Source organism: Triplophysa rosa, unplaced genomic scaffold (genome assembly GCF_024868665.1).
Source record: "Triplophysa rosa unplaced genomic scaffold, Trosa_1v2 scaffold381_ERROPOS127416, whole genome shotgun sequence".
Lineage (NCBI taxonomy): Eukaryota > Metazoa > Chordata > Actinopteri > Cypriniformes > Nemacheilidae > Triplophysa > Triplophysa rosa.
Genome location: NW_026634383.1, coordinates 39350 through 54950, shown reverse-complemented (window position 1 = coordinate 54950; position 15601 = coordinate 39350). Strand labels below are relative to the sequence as shown.

The 15601-nt window shown below is 37.1% G+C and overlaps 1 protein-coding gene and 1 pseudogene across 1 annotated transcript in view; both read right to left on the bottom strand.

Annotated features, from left to right (window-relative positions):
- The window catches only part of LOC130550641 (uncharacterized), a 73827-nt gene that overhangs the window by 21152 nt on the left and 37074 nt on the right, over positions 1–15601 (bottom strand). The window lies entirely within an intron of this gene.
- Positions 951–7951, bottom strand: LOC130550639 (uncharacterized; annotated as a pseudogene).

The following is a 15601-nucleotide window of genomic DNA, read 5'->3' as shown; positions in this document are numbered from 1 at the left end:
TACAGCAGAGTTGAACTTTGGTGGAAGATTTCTCAGGATAAAATAAAAACAACCTATCTTGTGAATTCCATGCTTTGACCCCAGTGGATTGCTTGTCTCAAAATCATCATAATATAATTGGATTTGCAAAGAATTGTGTTGTGAAAACAATGGGTGGCCCTTGCAGTAAATTCCATCACTTAAATCTTTATATACATCAGGAGTGTGTTGAAACTTGGATTCAAAATGTTTACAAATATCTGTATTACGAAACATAAATTTCAAGCTATCCAAAATAGGCATGTCTCTTTAACTGGAACCTGCTCATAGGTCCCAGTTCTTTTGTTTCGTCTACTGTCATACCTAACACCAAGAACTATTTCCAACGGTTCAACAATTCCCCACCTTTCACTGAAAAACTTTGCTCTTTTAGCATCAGAATTAAAACCTGTGAACGGATTTTCGAAACACTGTGCAGACGTTTCAGAGGAATCTGACGTGACAACATTCTGCTTCATTAATGAGTGTAACTGTGGTAAACTCTTCCAGGTCACATATAATTGATGAAACTGAGGAATTAGAAGTGCCACTTCCCTGTAGTTTTGCAACAATTGAGGCACACGTGTCCTTTACATCCTTTTTAGAAGGAACTGGCCTGCTTTCAAACAAACAGCTTCTGAAAGAGATTCTTCATCTGATTGTCTAGTCTGAACTGCATCTGACTGAGTTTAACGATCACCATGAGAAAGGTTTGCAAAAACTGAACGAGGAACATGAACATTGTCCAGATGTTTCCTAAAACCAGAGTATGTAGAAAACTGTTTTCGGCAACCGTGTTGAGCACAATCAAGTCTACACTTAGAGGTGGGATAGAATCCACGTTGAAACCTCAAATGTGAAATCAGTGAATGAGCATCTGTATGCAATTTCTCACATCTAAAACAGAGCAGCATTCTCCCTCAAATTTCAGTTCAGGTGTTATTCAGGAATTTGGCTCGAAGTTCTTTCACTGGAGGAGACTCTTTTGTTTTCCCAATATCTATGTTATAGACAGTGGTCTGCAGAAATGTGTAGAAGCTGATGAGAGCGTTGTCATAGGATATGTTAAAAACATAGTGAACTTTGAAGAGCTCATCCAAAGCACACAGAGAACCAGCCGTTTGACATGGGATAAGCTTACTATCCAGATCAATGTAGTGGTCAATCTCATCTTGACTCCTCCCCATAGCTAGAAGATATGGTTGATGACTTTGTCTTTTCCCTAGATGCTCATCAATGCTGCAGCATGACTACAAGGAAAAACAAACAGTCTTAATCCAAATTTGCCAGGTAATAAGATAGACCTAAATAGAATACCAAACACCTCGTAAAGTTAATAACTTATTTGCCGAACAATGTGTCACGTATTCATGTAAAACAACTTTATATAATGCCATTAACATCAAGCTCCCAAAATAGAGTACAAGCACTCAACAACAAAGAAAACAAATCAGTTCTAGCCTTATTAACTTGACATGACACCCTCCTATAAACAAGACAAGAATGTTTTACAATTAAAATTAAAATGATTAAAATTTCTCACGCTTGCAGACTTTTCTACAGATAAAGAGTTCGGTATATGCTGATCATAGCATTGAATTGGTATTTGATTGGTACTAGCATTTGGAAGATCTCACAAAGCAATCTTTCTATTTTTCTCATCACAGGACTCCAGAACACAGCCACATTTAGAAATGTTAAAATCTGTTAAAGAGACATTGTTACATTAGAAATAATATGCTTAATACCTTATGAAACACAACAAGTTTGTCAGCTGCATTGGAGGCACTAAATTTTGCAGCAGCAGTGTAGACAAATCACTGTCCCAGGCTGTGGTAAAATAAAAAGTACAAAAAAATCTATGATCAATATTATGTGGAACGATTATGACAATATTTTAAATAACCATTTTAGCACACCTGAATCCTTGGCTATTTCTGAGGATTTCTCAGCAGACAAAATAAGACGCTGAACAGCAGGTGTCTGGGTCAGTCTTTTCGCTTCCTGGATCATTTTTGGCTTTAAGGTTCTGTCCCACTTTTCCATTAACTTCGAGGATGTGTCCAAATTGAAGAGAAGTTCAAAATCTTGATTCACCTTAAAGAACATTCATCAGAATTAGACACCCATGCATTAAAGCAGGGGTGTTCCAATTCGGTCCTGGAGTGCCGGTGTCCTGCAGAGTTTAGCTTCAAATCTAATCAAACACACCTGAACCAGCTAATCAATGTGTCACTAGGCAGAATAGGCAGAATAGAAACTTCAGGTGCGTTGAGCCAAGTTGGACCTAAACTCTGCAGGACACCGGCCTTCCAGGACCGACTTTGGACACCCCTGCATTAAAGCAACAGTTACTAAATTTAAATATTACTTACCAATCCTTTGGTATCTAAAAACCTTGGGAAGGTTTTTAGAACATATGTTGCTGTATCTGCATTCTGAACAAGTTCCTGGCGATGACGAAATGTCTGTCTCATCTTTTCAAAAATGGTTGATTCAACTCCTGTCAGTGGCAGAGACAGACAATTTTCATAGGGGTGGCCAGACTGAGACCATAGCTCACACAGGGGTAGCACAGAAACTGATATCATCTTTTTTTTCCTATGAGGCAAGTCACTGTGGATCTAGTAGTGTTTCTTAGTCACTCATTTACTTAAACAGGCAGTGATTGCCATGTAGAATTACATCATGAAGATCCACATAAGCTTTTTAATGTATTACTAAACTGATTAAAAAAAAAAGATCTGAAACAGTGTGGCATTGCAGAAGGTGGTGTCTTTTTAATTGGTGATAAAGCTCACACCATAATGACAATTTACACGACATAAGAATATACCAGAATGCACTTTAATCAAACAAACATTACAATATCACAGAACACACTCAAACTTACAAAAGTCGTATTCTTCGGTTAAAATGATGACACTAATATGTCTTGATATCACATCAAAACCACATATTTGAAATAAGATTCTTGAAATGTTATCATTTAATGCAAACAGATACAAACAGTAACACTGCAGTAACTTCTGGATTGTGGTTGGCGTCCTGTAACCTACCTTGACATCCACTTTGCAGAGCACACATGGATTAAAGTGAAAAAAATGTCTTCTGACTGAATTTCTTATAAGGCCAAGTCATATTCCTTTAACCGACACTTTATTTAAATAGTCAAGACCAATATAGTGTTTTAAGGGGAGATGTTTTAAATCGCTTTCATATTGCCAGTTTGCGTATTTTAAAAGCTATTTTTAATCTATGAAAACATTATACTTACATTGACAAATAATCAACCATCTACATAACTTCAGGGCATGTTTTTCGGGGCTTGACATTAAGCGTTGTCATGTGGTTGTCCTTCGGACAAGTACATTTGTCATTCACTTGTCCGAGTAGAAAAATTAGCCTACTTGTACGAACATAAAAAAATTCATATGAAGTGTCGTGTCAGTATAATTGTTTCGGATTCCGAGTGCTCAAGTTTGCTTCTAAGCGTTTTACCTAGTGTCTGAAGTTGGTTATACTCTCCGTGATTGCTATAGAACAAATAATAAATATAAAATAATAAATATTATTAGTGGCAGAGCTGTACGTTAACTTTTACATAGCACTGGTGTTACAGAGGTTTTGTAGCACAGGCCAAACAGTCGTAGCTAGTGTTGCAGTCGAGACACCTAAACCGAGACCAAGACAAGACCAAGACCAGAGGGTGTCGAGACCAAAACATGACCAAGATGTTGAATGGCCGAGACCAAGACATGACCAAGGCAGGCCGAGTCAAGACAAAGACTAGTACTCTCTAAAATTCTAAAAGATCCACATTAAAAAGTCATAATTACAGAATCATGCGTTCTAAGCGTTCTTATCTATTATTCAGTAGCAAAATATCACGTTTTCAGATCACGTCAGACTTTATAATATAAAGAAACAAGATCTAATACAAGTACCTTTTTTGCAATCGCATCTTGGATATTGTGGACCTTTGTATTCATTTTGTTGACAGATTTCTTGTAGGACATTCCCCCATTCATCTGGCACAACAGTCAAGGCTTAACTTAAGCCAGGACTATGCCTTAGTTAAATTAGGATATTTAAGTCACTTTTATTAAAATGCCTTGGATAAAAATACTGCTGGTGTGCATCTTGAGACAAAACAATGGCAACGACATATTTTAAGATATGTCAGGGATATTTATTTCCAGTTAAGACAGCTCAAACTTTTATTTTAGTCTGGGACTATAGTCTTAAGCCTTGTGTGTGAAACCGGGCATTAAAGTTTTACATCCAATCACATTAATAATGTTAACACTTAAATCAGACAATGCACCATCATTTTATTGTAATTCCCACAGTTGTGGTCTTGAAAAAAAAACCAGAGACCACTAAATCTGAGACCAAGACAAGACCGAGACCAAAGGCCGTTGAGACCGAGACAAGACCATCACAAAATGGTTGAGACCGGACTCGAGAGACCAAGACCGGTCTCGAGTACTACAACACTAGTCGTAGCACAAGTATAAAACGTCTGTTGTCATCATTAAAAAATGTGCAAGTGCAGTTCATCACATGAATAGGCAGGTAACTGACAAATGACATTAATGTTACATACAGATGGATAAATTAAGGCCATATAATCTTTTTGTTTACCTAAATTTGATTTAATATTTCTAAGTAACGTTACTGTGTTTTTAATTTTTTACTATACAATAGTGGTATATTTGTCCACATTAATTACTGTAGTATATTACAGTATTTACTATAGTAAACTGCAGTAAAATTCCTAGATACTAGTGTTTTTTAACTTTATTATAGTATACTATGCATTTACTCTAGTTTATCAATTTACTACAAGGGTACTACAATTTTCCATAGCACATACTATAGTACACTACAGTATTTTTTCGTCTGAGTGTTCAGTTTAACGGGACTTTTATTTTGACGACTTGTCGGAAAGACGGCGCCCGAGTTAATATGTTTTTGACGATAGCTTCACTCAAACAGTACAATGCTGGTAAAATAAACTCTTAGCAACTCTGGAGATGAAGTTCATGTGTTCATATCCTCATATAGTGCAGACGCAGACAAATCCTAGACCAACACTTGTGTAGTATGTTAAATTGTGCACTTCATTCCCTCAGACACACAGCCAGATGACATAATTAAATAACAGGATTCAGTGTCGGCGAGCGATGCGCTATTGATTAATGTCACACACAAACAAGCACAATGACAAACGAACTTCACACAAGCACGTAGCTCTGTCTAATGCACATATTCGTATTATTCTATGTCGCACAGTGTTATTTTTTTCAAGTTACTTGTCCGGTCGGGCAAGTAAAATTCTCTCTTCTCTCGAGCCTGGTTGTGATAGGTAGCAGGATTGAGTCGGTCTCTGGCTTAGTGCCAGTCAAAGCGTTGAATGTTCTAACCACACCGGTGTGATCGTACGCGTCAAAGGGTTAAAATCACGAGAAGTGAATTCATGACATTAAGGACAGGCGGGAACCCTGCAATTGACGGAAATCCGTCATAGCGACGGAGAACTTTAATCCATGAGAGCTGCGCACACTCTGGGGGATCTACTCCACCATCACTGTCACTATCTGAATTGGCAGGATGATCATCTGTTGGTAAAGACAGAAAAGTTAGAATTGTCAGCATGCCAGATTTTAAGCTAATTAACTTTTTTCCCCCCACTGATATGGCTTTGAAAAGTAAATTGCACATCGGCTGTTGAAGGCAGAATCCTGTAAGTACTTCAGCTAATAAGGCAGGTGGTGTAGTGTACCTGTATGTTCACTTCCATGAAGAGCAACAGATGAGCGCTCTCCTTCAATGTCTAACTCTGTCTCATCACTGTCATCCCGCATCTCCCTCTCCACACCACTTTCCCTCCTCTCATTACTTGGCTTACTACACTGACTAACGAAGTAGGAAGTCATTTTCCTCTTCATTTTACCTGAGAGGTGCAAAACCAAAATATAGTAACCTTAACATTATGGGGAAGCATTTCAAAAATAATCCTTTGCAATAATTTGCATATTATCATTTGGCTGCCAACTGCCAACAAAACATTTTAATTCCCTTTCAAGGATATGACACAGACAGACCACCACCATTAAGCTAAATCAGCACTGAAAGTTGACTTTACTTTTAATGGCCTTCTACAACGCTCTTTTAAATGACACTGACACAGTGAAACTGTTTATATCTTGCGACTTTCATACCGCTAAGTTAACAGCCTAAATTAATTTAGCAAACTTTACCATGTCTGTTTCAACTTCAGCACGCCAGCCATAATATACATACATTAAGACAAGAAACATTTCAAACATAGTGAATAAACTTAATTCTTCTTGTTAACTTACCTGTGACCTCTTCTCTCGCGGCGGGAAACAGACAGTCCTCCTATTGCACACCCCGCAAACCGTTGGAGCACACGCAAAAAATAACAACGCTACTTCTTCTTTTGTAATTGTGTTGGTGGTTGAAATTGGTTGGTGGTTGAGTGTATTACCGCCACCTTCAGTTTGGGTGGAGAAGTACTTGTTTGAGGTGCGCTGTTGAAATGCGTCCATATGGGAACAACTGTGTACAGAAATGGTTCCGCAAAAAAGTTGCCGGCAAAGCGGTGGTGGGGGGGCCGGGGGGTGGCCAAAGATTAATTTATGGTGGCCTTGGCCACCATTGGCCACCCCCTGGCTCCGCCCCTGACTCCTGTATGAGCGAGAAGCGAAATGGGCTCCAAAGCAGCATCGCCATCAAGTTGTTGTTCTAAGCTAATAGCTCTCTTGACCTTTGGACCACCTTGTAGAGAGTTAGGCTCACTCTTTTCAGTGCGACGAGTGTTTCTAAGGACAGTCTTTAGACGCCAAGCAAGATATCCACTCCCACTTGGAGCATCATAGAAGTGCTCCTATAAAATTGACAAAAATAAGATCATGTCAAAATTTAAAGCAGGTGAAATGACAGTGAATGTTTCCGATTTATTTCTCTTCATTTTGAAGGCATCAATGCTGTGTGTGAACCCCCAGTTTATTTTTTATTATTATTTTACAAAATATACGCTGTCTGAAATTTTTAAATGTGTTATTAACTATCAAATAAGGATTATAAAAAAATATTTTAAGAATAGTTAGCCGAATGGATATACACCTAGGATGGCATGAGGGTAAATAGGTTATGGGGTAATTTTAACTTGAACTATTTGAAACCATTCATGGAAACACACCAAATTAAAAATAAAACAAAAATCAAGTACATATCCCTTCTCAGAAAATGGGTCTTTCAATGATGGAAACAAAGTCACTATTCCAAGGGCATACTGCTCTCTGCGCTGTATGGGTGGAATCCTCCTATCAAAATGAATGTACATGCAAGACAGTATGTTAACTTTTTTTGCACATAGCACTGGTGCTACAGAGGTTTTAAGTTTTGTTGCACAGGCAAAATAGTTGTAGACCACATCCACAAGTACAGTTCATCACACAAACAGGTAGGTAACTGAGAAAGGACATCGAAGTTTCATAGTGTTGAAAATACTGCCCAACACGGTTACACACATTTAGAAATTTAGCAGACAGAGAGAGCGGCTGTGCACTGTGTAAAAGGTCTTTAATGTGTGTGTAGTGTTTTTGTCAGACGTTGTCGAGGTTATGAAGTTGCTACCCAAAAACTGTGAGATGACATCACAAATATGTTTATTAGCGCAAGTTGTCACCAAGCGCCTTAGTTATTAGGCAAAAACAAATAAAAGAAACGCGACAATTACTCCTAAACATGGAAATGTGGCTTACCCATGTTTCTCTGTCATGTGCCCCACCAATATGTTAACAAGAGCTCTTCTCATCTCATTTGACAATGTGTTGGTGGCCTTGTACTCTTCAAGGATGTCATCTCCTTCTGATTTTTCTTTTAAGGCAGTAAGAACCATCGAGGTAAAAACAGTAAAAGAAAGTTGCTTAAATGAACGTTATTTATTTAGTCTACAAAAACTGTGCTGTCAGATACTCCCAATATTTGCTGTCACCACATGGGCCAATTACCGGTTTCAGGTTCTGTGCTATAATTTGTATATCATTGGTCTCAGAATCACTCTCATGATACTTTGCAGTTTATACCACGGGGCTGTGGAATGCTTCAGGACAAATAACGTTACCTTACAAATGTCTCGAATTAACATAACATCAGAACGTGGTACCCGTGGCATATGTGGAGTAATTGACTCCGGTTGGTTGAATTCGTCTTAGAGAATAATGCATCCCATTACCACCTCGGGGTGTGCATTATTTTCTAAATTCAACGGACCGGAGTCAATTATTCCTTACATAAAAAAATGGTGTCATAAAATACAATCTTAAATAAATCACTTACTTTGTGTTTCTCCAGTAAATGAAAGTAATCTTGTCTGCTCCGCACACCCAGTCAAAGAAAATGGCGTCTGTGAGACGTTTCTCCTGTTAGATGCGAAGCATGCAAGTTAAATCCCGGATATGAACTTGTATTCATTTAAATTAATTAAAGTGTGGGAATATTTTTCAGATAAAAGTATGATTTAATTATCAATATAATCAATAAGTGTTTTCTTTCATTAAATCATTAAGCTGTGTGCTTTTGTCATGTGCTTTCTATTTTACTCAGTGGAAAGTTACTGTGAGAAACGAAGTGAGACAGGATAAGTGGGGGTTGGAACCATAAATTATCTAAATCAACACACACACACACACACAAAGAGTCACACATAAAATAAATGTTATGAATCAATCCACTGCATATGTTTTAAGTATAATCATGAGTTGTGATGTGTTTTAATGAATCATAGGATTAAGAAACAACGCTACATAATTAAAAGCATTAGATGATTGAGTGTTTTCTTTTTACTAAAAGAATGTTAAGAATGTTGGTATGTTGTCCGGCCACAAGAAACTGTCTCTAGGAGACCACTCCCCAAAAGAAACTGTCTCTTGAGAACATTCCTCAGGACTAGCGACTGACCACAGGATGTATGTTTTGAGAAGATGTTATTTTGCAGGAACTAAGAAAAAGGACGGAGTCAGATAACCTGGTTCACGGTGATTGGTGGAAAGGGAGCAGCACTCCTTAAAAGGCAGAGGAGGAGTCAGAAGATGCGAGCGACGTCACATACTGAATAAATATGGGTGTTTTTGAATAATTTGTGTTGTTGGCTTGTGGTGGAGTGAGGAGATCGCCTGACAACCCAAAGCTTTGTTACTCCTTTTTACATCTGATAATAAACTTCTAATCGATTTTGGAGAACGTCTCTGTACAAATATTTGAACATGCAGGACTGCCTTAAAAGTCCAACAAAAGACAAAGCGATAGTTAACTAACAATTGGCGGATGAAAACAGTTGTTATATTTCAACATTTCATTAATACGCGTTGTTTGGATAGTAAAATATAAAAATAATACAAGTTAACAATTAATTGTTATGGCTCCTCCACACCCCGAGTCAAAGAAAACCGGTCTGTGAGAGAAATTAACTCTTTTGCAGAAGCAAATACACAACATTGCAAAACAATGTGAGGTTATAACAAATGGTAAATATGATTAACCGCGCACCTTTTTATCTTTCCTGTTGAATGCAAAGAGTCTTAGCTCCGCATCACGAGTTAAAGAAAATACAACCTGTGAGGTAAGATTCAGCTTGTTTAGGCGCGAACATTATGTAAAAGTCCTACTCAAAGTCTACTGTAGCCTATATGTAATCCATTTGAAAATTATGTCAAATATTGTCAAGCTCAGTATAAAAATATGGTGTCAAAAATACAATATTAAATAAATCACTTACTTTGTGTTCCTCCAGTAAATAAAAGTATCCGGTCTGTTCCTTATACTCAGTCAAAGAAAATGGCGTTTGTGGGAAGTTTCTTCTAGTTAAATGCGAACAGCATGTAAATAACTCCGATATGAACTTGATAATCATTTAACTAAATTGGCTGACGAAACCAGTTATATGTTCCAACATTTCATTATTTTGTTGTTTCGATAATGAAAGCAGTAATTTAAAAATAATACAAGTAATAGTCATGGCTCGTTTGCACACAGTCCAAGAAAATTGCGTCTGTGAGAGAAATTAACTCATTTGCACGCAATGCAACTACATATTATTGCAAAACAATGTAAAGATATAAATAGCCTGCATATGTTAAATATGATCAAACACATACCTTTTTTTTATTTCCTGTTAAATGCAAAAGAGTTGTCGCATCAGGAGTGACAGAAAAAAACATCTGAGGTAAAATTCAGCTCGTTTTGGCGGGAACAGCTTGTAAATGTCCCGGTTGTATCTAAACACAATACCAGTGTTAATGAGGTCCAACTCTTCGTAGTCTCACCAGTCAGAGTGTGATTTTACACTAGTTGTGTTGATTTCTGAAAGATCCCCTCCGTGAAATGAACTCTATACTATTAAACACCGTAACACCAGGATTTTAACTCTGGTGATTTTGCTGTGTACATGGCATTTTTTACATTTAAAAAAGTACATTAAAAGTCAAAGTTCTTTCTTACTTTTACTCAAGTAATTTACTCAACAATCATTTTATTTAGTAAGATAGTAGATTTTTAATGTTCTTAAGTATTTAAGGTAAAAAACATATAAAAAAATGTTTTATGAAATGTGGTGGATTAAACTAAATATGTATATGCTTTATAATGTGGTGAAGTAAAATTTCCCAAAAGGAAAAACACTAAAGTATATAAAGATACTGGATAAATGTACTTGAGTAAAATACTTTAGTACTAATCGCCTCTGATAAACTCATGCAGAGTGTGGTCCAGAGTTTAGCTCTTACCCTACTCAAACAAATCAAACACACCTGAACAAACTCATCAACATCTTCAAGATCAAGAGAAACTCTGACAGCAAGCAACCATTGAATCTATCTTCAGATGTGTTGATATGTCAATAGTAATGGCATTTCATCAATATCACTTTTGCACCTGCAATTAATGTTGAAAAAAAGTTGACATTTCATCAAACCACCATTACTGTGATCAGTGTTTGCTTTAGTTGAGCTCTTGACTCTTCTTACTTTAGTTCTCGCTTCTCTTGAAGTGCTCACAGTAGTGTTTCTGTGAGAACATGTGTGCGTTTATAAAGAAAGAGATGTTTTAAAGTAGAGATGGTGCAGAATACTTTTATTGTGAATCTAATGATGAGAACTCCTCCAATATAATCTTGAATCTGATCTTTCATGACTGATTGAAATATTCTGGTTTACAAGTGAAAAGTTACTGTGACCAAATAAACACAAGTGACACGCTTAGACATCAACACTCTTCATACAAATCTGAACAATGGTGACAATCCCCAATTAATTCAGATAAACAGATCAACCGCAATGCATGCTGGGAGTCATGAATGAGTGTTGTACTAACATGTTTCCCAGCATGCATTGCAGCATGACGTTTTATTTTGTTGATTGTCACCATTGTTGAGATTCATACAGCGATTCCTCATGTCTAATTGAGTCAGCAACAAAACAAACGTAAGGAATATTTTCCTGTAAATTAATAAAAGTCTGACACCTCACCAATGCTTTAATCACATAGAAGTATCACAGAAACTTAAAACACTAATAAAACATCACTCTCATGAGCTATATATATATATATAACCTCACAACAACAAGCACCTTCAGCTGATTCTAATGGATCTTGTGTCTCATTACCTAAACAAATATATTTCAGCTCTGTTACAGCAGACAATGAAAACTTGATATTAAACCACGAGAGTCAAGAACCCAACTAAAGCAAACACTGATCACAATAATGGTGGCTGACAACAAAACATTGAGGAATCAACAGTTTTTAACATTGATTCAATTGTTTTCATCTGCTCTCTTGCTATCAGGGAAGCTACATGCGGGTGTGTTTGATTTGTTTGATTAGGGTTGAAGAGAAACTCTGGAGGACACCGGCCTTGAGGACTGAGTTTGGGCACCCCTGAGTAAAATACTCAAGTACTATACATATCTGACAACGAATTTGTGTATTTGAACATTCATGCGACCATGTGAAGAAACATGGATTCAGAAAGGTCCATCCTATAGTTTATTTCCTTATAGCATTGCTTAGTTGACTTCATTGTTAATAAGAATTCAAAATGTTACAAACTACAAATTAGCATAATACATATGTTCTTCTTGCTCTTTTACTTCATGTTTTTCTGCTCCATACAGAAGCCATAGATGTATTTGACATAATGCATATTTGACTAAATGTTTTAGATGTCTCCCGAAATAATAACACATGAGTTTAATGAGTTAACATTATATACCCATCAAGCAAAAATGTGTTCCTTAGACGTTCATTAGACCACTCCAGTCCATGTGCCGTCCCACAAGAAATGTTTTGGATGTCTCACTAAATCACACATGCACAAGTTAATGAGTTAAATCAGGTTGAGTTTAGGAATCAATCATCACGTCATTATCTCATGAATGATGAACACCTGCTGTTGACAAACACAATCACTGAAATAAACCATGAACAATAAGAAGTCACCCTGATAGTGTTTAGTGTTTCCTTTAGTTGAGCTCTTATGGTGAAGTATGTGCTTATAATTTAATTTATAGCAGCTGGAACAAGCTTAATCATCATCCTTAAAATAGCTTCTGTACATTTGCATGCGTTACACGCGAAGTTTATATTAGTTACTGTCAAGTTAATGAATTATTTAAACTGGACAACTTGTTTAATCAGACAGATACTGACATCTAGAATGGTGACAAACTAGTAGCACATTTGTCCACTACACAATGCATGCTGGGAGTCCTGAGTGAGATGCATCGCAACATGAAGCTTCACATTTCACTATCACCATTCTTGAGATTCATACGCTGATTCTTAATGCCTGCATTTGTCTAATTAAACTAGCTGTTCAGCATAAATAAAAGTATATGTTAGCAGTTATAATTAAAGTTTATTAAGTAGCAGTAATAAATAGAAAATTTTGACTGTGATGTAAACAAATCGCTTCATGGATGATGATGATGATGATGATGATGATGATGATGACATTTATTTCCAACGTGTTCCAGCTGCATTAAATGACACTATCACAGTCAGTCACAACATAAGAAATCAAGGATCAAGAGCTCAACTAAAGGAAACACTAAACACTATTAGGGTGATTTCTTATAGTTCAGGGTTTATTTCAGTGATTGTGTTTGTTAACAGCAGGTGTTCATCATTAATGAGATAATGAAGTGACGATTTATTCCTAAACTCAACCTGATTTAACTCATTAACTTGTTCATGTCTTATTTAGGGAGACATCCAAAACATACAGGGTGGGAAGGCACTGGACTGGACTGGACTGGACTGGTCTAAGAAACCTTTTTTTGCTAGCTGGGTAGTGATGCACTACTTTAATCAAGTAAAAAACAAGGGCGCCCTCTGGTGGATCAGAGCCCAACTTCCACACTTTGCATAGACTGCACTGTACATATTATAATGTTTGTGGGGGGTGCACAGTGCTAGGTCTTTATTTAAATGTTCTTCATGGAAAACGAGCCAGGGTCAATAAATATGAGGCTGGAAAACAATCATATCATTTTTCTTTTAGTAAACAAATGGACCCCCAGACCCGAACACCACACGGGGCATCTGTTGTATTGATGGTACACAGTGCTACAAACTCCTGCCTACTCCTCTGCATTTTTTACCTTTCCCTATGGTCCTCTTGCAACGTGTCAGTGCTCTTTGTGAGGATGTTAATGAGATGTTTGCACACATTTCAAAAAAGCTTATTTTTAACACACGTCTTTGAGTGCAGTGGTGACTATTTCCACGCACTGTTCTCGATTCGAGGCTTTTCATTCAAATAACATTGCAAAGTTTTAATGGAAATTAGCCCCTGTTCCATTAAACTGGGAAATCTTTTGCATAAGGATGACTCATTAACATTTGTGTAGGCAAATGAAGGATGTAAGGAGCACAAACTAAATATATAAGATTTGAATAAACAGAGACACTTCATGTTGATCTTCAGCTCTGACTGTTGTTACAGGTAAACTGGACTGCTTCTTACTACCATTTATAAGAGTGTGTCTTGTACTGATTTTTACACTTACAAACTTATTTACTACTTTATTCAATATGTTTACTGTTTCAGATTCATCTGCAATGGAAAGACTGATTCATGTGCTGCTGTTCTCAGGTCAGTGTGTAACTTTACACAAGTCTGATGTTCAGTAATGACTGTTGAAGTATTTGCAGTAGTTGGGAGTGTTTTCTTCACTCAAGAGAGAGAGAGAGAGAGAGAGTCCATGTGTGTTTGAAGCCAAGCATTTCTATTTTCTATTTGTCATATTCAACAGCTAGTTTTTGAGGGGGTTTCAGATACGTCATAGCTGTTCAGCCTAGAAAACCAGTTTGACCAGGCTGGTGTCCAGCAGGTTTTAGCTGAAGAGAGCTAATCTTCCAGCTTGACCTGCTAAAACAGTTGTCAAAATTCCTGTAAATCAAGCCTGTTTACCCAATCAACCAGTTGGTTTTTTATTGTTTTTTAGCGTCTTTGATGTATGCTTTAGTTTTTCATTCTGACAGTCAGTTATAGCTGTCGCCACATTGTTGTTCACATTTTCTCGCTCTGTGTAAATATTAATACCATATGCCAGTGTTTCTCAACTGGTGGGTCACGACCCAAAAGTGGGTCGCAAGAGCGTTCTGAGTGGCTCGCGGAGTGAACAGTCTAAGAAACAACATCAACAAAACAAATAATTCTGAATGTTTTTCTGATGCGAGACTTTTGAAAGACAGACTTTAAAGCTGTTGGCAGATGCCTGAGAGAGGGAGCGCTCGCTGTCCCAATTCAATATCTGTGTTTAGGTGAGGTGTTGTCAGGCTGAATGTCAGCGTCATTATTCTGTCGTTATTTTCTTAACTTATTACAAAATGAAAAGTCTTTCACCTCAGAAAAACAAACTGTCCTGTCCTGTCAGAAGTTATACTGTGCTATACTCACGCAAATGCAGCGTTGCGTGCTGTCTTCACTGAAGCGCAAAAGAAACTACGAGCATGGTATGCAACGTGTGAAATAAAAGTAAAGAACCTAAAAATCACATAACTGCTACTTTGTGTGTTAGCTTGGAAGGATTTACGTGAAGGTATGATATTCATATTTATCTTTCATTAACAGTTCATGTTAAAATTGTGTATTCACCATGGTATGCCATATTATTTTCGCTTTGTGTTATTTTGTGTATGTGTATATTACGGTGGTGGCTCAAAAATATACTAAAAATATCTAGTTTGGGACAGCTATTTAATACACAGCAAAACCTCCAGTGTTAAATTAACACTTTTAGGCCTAGTTTCACAGACACGGCTTAGTTTAAGCCAGGACTATGCCTTAGTTGAATTAAGATATTTATGTTGTTTTATAAAAATGCCTTAGAAGAACACATTACTGGTGTGCATCTTGAGACAAAACAATGGCACTGATATATTTGAAGATGTTTCTGGGCAAGTTATATTCAGTTAAGACAGGTCACACATTCCTTTTAGTCTGAGACTAGCCTTAAGCCTTGTCTGTGAAACCGGGCCGTAGTGT